Source organism: Schistocerca gregaria, chromosome 6, assembly GCF_023897955.1.
Source record: "Schistocerca gregaria isolate iqSchGreg1 chromosome 6, iqSchGreg1.2, whole genome shotgun sequence".
Classification (NCBI taxonomy): Eukaryota; Metazoa; Arthropoda; class Insecta; order Orthoptera; family Acrididae; genus Schistocerca; species Schistocerca gregaria.
The window spans coordinates 490,343,630-490,347,858 of record NC_064925.1 but is presented as its reverse complement, the minus strand read 5'-3'; positions in this window follow the sequence as shown (position 1 = coordinate 490,347,858).

The following is a 4,229-nucleotide window of genomic DNA, read 5'->3' as shown; positions in this document are numbered from 1 at the left end:
TCTAAGAAGTTTATAATTCTATCTTTAATCACTGTTCCTAGTATTTTAGACAGATCAATTATGATTGTAATGGGCCTATAGTTTTCTGGATATCTTTTTTCTTCCCTTATTTAGATGCTGACACTAACTTGCTCCTATTTAGACATTTTGGAAATACTCTTTCCTTCTCTGTTAAATTTATCAGGAATGTCAGAAGCTTTGCAAGATATCTAGCACAGTGTTTCACTATTTTTACTAAGATGCCATCCAGACCCGCTACATTTTTTAGTCTCCACTTATTTTGGAAACTTCAAATTCATCTATATCGAGTAGGTATAAAGTCTCAGCCATCCTTTTGGAACTTTCCATACTTGTTGTTACTGTTATGTTTCATTTTAGAAGTTTGTCCACTATAGCTATGTAGTGCTGATTGAAAATACTACAAATTTTTCTACTAATCTGTCATTTATTCCCCACTCCTTGTCAGTATTATACTTGTATCTTTTAAGACGCATGAACCTTTTCTGTTCTCATTTTTATAATTCCAGTCTGTTTTAGACACATTAGAAGAATTATGTATTTCAACTTTTTTGGTGGATAGCCTTTGCTTCTGTTATCATCTAGTAATTCCTATGGTGTATAATTTTTTGTTTTGTTTACCCCTAATAGTTCTGCATATTTTCGGACAAGCTATGTCTATGTGTTGTATTGATAGAGCACAGAAAGATTTGTAAACATCATCCAACTTTTCAGCGTTTAGCAAAATTTCTAGCCTACTCAAATTTCCAAGTTTAGTCTGTCTAAACTCAGTCACTACGTTCTCATTTTTAGGTCATCTTGCAGTTCAGTTGTTTGCCCAAATCGGCCTGCAATAATAATATTTACAATGTGAAATTTTTGTCTGTTTGCAGGTATGTTTGAGAGAACATGGACTATGAAGTGGTTGATGTTTCTGCATATCTTATTGAATTTTTTACATGTAACTGGAGAATGTCTGTCCTCATAATGTCATGAAAACGTCTTGTGAAGCCACTGTCATTCAGCACATCTATATTGCCATTATCACAATAATGTATTTCTTTGTGTCTTTATGCAGAAGCACATTAACTTCCAATGAAAAGCTTTCAATACTTGAGCTAGGTGATCGACTTACTCTTATTGAAAGGCATTTTTCTCCCATGAACTTTATTTGTACTGCTTCTGCTTCAATGCATACATCTGTGCAATTTGAGACCTTATGTTGAATACAGTTCTCTACTTTACTGCGTACATATACTGCTATTCCCCAACTTTTGTGTTCAGTATAGTGACATTTATTTGTTAGTGAAGAAATATGTTCACATAAGCATATCAAACAATGTTTGTAATAGAATAAATAGAGCCTGTTTACCTTATCCATTATGTTTTTTCCCATGTACGAAGCTAATTATGTCATAAGTACTTGCATTTTTTTTTTCCTTTATTAGAGCCGAGTTTTTCACTTAAAAAGTTATTTAATGAAAACTATTTCATCAAGTTATGTTCTTATTTACATGCATTGTGGGCATGAACTATACTCTGATATTGTATTTTATTATTTTTCGCTTTCAGATCTCTGGCCTCGCTTTTAGCGGAACACTCAATGGAAAATATCCAAATCGTCGTGAAACATTTGCAATCTGACACGAAAACAAGTGCATAATAACAAAACAAAAATTAAGATGACAAAAAGCACAAAATAAACTACCACATAACCATATAACCTTGGGCATGGATGTGTGTGACGTCCTTAGGTTAGTTAGTTTTAAGTAGTTCTAACTCTAGGGGACTGATGACCTCATAGTCCCATGTGTTTAGAGCCATTTTCTGTACAAATAACTACAATGTTCAACTCACAAGACTGATAGTGGTACTGGATTACTGTGTTTAAGAGCCACCCAGTAACAGTGAAAATATACTCTTCAACGAGAATATGACACAGTTCACTCTCTTTCAGAAACCTGTCATATGTCAGCAGAACCATCCTTTCTGTGATAACCTTTTGTGTGTACAAAATTTATGGTATCATTTGGAGAAACCTTATATACCCCACACATCAGAACACTTTAGGAGAAGCCCCTGCTATGAATTTCTAGCATGTTATTCACACATCACATGCCAACACCAAGCAGGGTAACAGTATTTCATGATGTCACCCTATAGGTACTAATCTACATGGCTCTTAAGTTTAGAATCCAAGGTGTCGACCCATGACATGTTTGATGACATCAGAATCCATGATGACTTTCCTGGGAATATGGGTACAATTCAAAATAGTTTTTGCATTTTTCCATGGCTCTGTTGCCATCTACCCTAACACTCATTCTCAGCATCCTGGCATTCTCACCACTTCTGCTCTGCACTCCGTAGTGAAAAGTTGATCATCAGCAGAGTTCTACCACTGAGCTGTAGATACTGAACCATTCCACTCTCTCATTCTTCATTATTTGTTATGAGCATATGTGAATGTATGTGATTTTCGTAATTTCCTTTTATTTCTCCCTCAGTTCAACAGATCCCTGATGTAGATAATGCGGTGCTTGATACATACGAGAAGCAGCAGCTGCAGCAGTATCAAGACGATATGCAACACACTCCCTGATGCAACTCTCAACACACTGGATTGCAAATAAAGTACGTTCGAGAATCAGCAGCACAAATCAAGTCATCAGTCAGACAAGCTCTCTGATGCAACTCCCACCATGCAGGAGTGGAAATCAAATCAACAAGGAGCTTGTTTTCAGACTTTGAGTTTCTACTATATCCATCACTGGGACCACTAAGTCAGCATGCAGACAAGCTCTCTGATGCAGCACCCTATATATCAGAGCAGGACATGGAAGTTACCACTATTATCCAACACCTGCACTGCTCATGAAGCAAAGTCGTTACAGACTGCTGTTGTTCAACACTACTTATAAGTCGACTGCTAATAGACTGAAACATGTTAATGTTGGTTTGTCACTTGACGTAGACTCCCAGAAAAAAACAAAGAGTGTCTGGCAGGCTCGAAGGTGCCGTTCAGTGATATTGAATGGTATCTACTTCGCAGCAAGCTGAAATAAAGCAAGGACTGCATCACAACCGAGTAAAAACCATTCCCTTGAGACATCAGTATCTTTGGCAGCAACAATGTATCCATTGTCAACATGCCTGTGGGTGATAACATGAAGTTATCATAATACTCAACACAATGTGTATATTTGAAGCCTACAATTGTCGGGATCCCCGCGGATAGACTCATTCTATGGCGAAGGTACCTTAAACTGCTCTTCAATGATTTTTTTTAAAGTGTCTGTAAGAATATGAAGACGAGGAGTTAAATGTGTGTATATGTGCTATACCTAAGTCTCTTAGTATTAATCCTATAAACAGAAATTCCATACAAGTAGAGTATACAGATGGCATTCCTAAGTCTATTGGTGCACCAATTGGTTTGTGCGAAATACATGCTGAATTCAGAGCATATAAAAAAAGAGTTAGTTGGAAAGTATTACAGAGTGATATTAGTGGTGGTGTTAGGGTTGATGTAGAAAAAAGTGAATTACATTGTTTTTAACAATGATTACTTATTTCCTATACTTTACAAAGTTGCATCAAAATACCTAACAGTAAAAAATAATTTCTTATAATTTCCATCATACGCATACACCATCAGACTTAACAGTTCAGATGTTGGTGAGAGAGTCTTAGTAGTTCATACATCTGCGGTGTCAGAGAGACTTAACAATTCAGTTGTTGCTATATCAAACAACTTAGGATATTTATGGTCTTCACAGACACATACTGTTCAGATGACAGTACACTTGATGCTTTAGGACTAAAAACCGTACAGGTTCCTGAACTTTAATATTAGCTGCATCTCTCGCCGTCATTAACATGTCTTTCCTCTGACACACAGTATCTATAAAATACGTTCTTCATGAAACTTACTCTGTGTATGACTTCTATGACATTCATCCATTACAGGTAACAAAATTTTATGCAGGTCTTCAATATGTCTATGGAAGTGAATCAGCAGTATGCTCGATCGCTATTTACAAGTTGGTGGTGCAGTGGGCCTGCGTCATTGCCACAACCACGTATTATGCTCGAGGTGTATGCTGTGATGACGGAAATTGACAAAGAACATGTCTGCAAAATGATTCATCTATTTGTCATAAAGGAATACACTACTACTTAACAATATTTTCTGATAGCGAACGTCTGCACTCTGATGATGCGTGACTGTA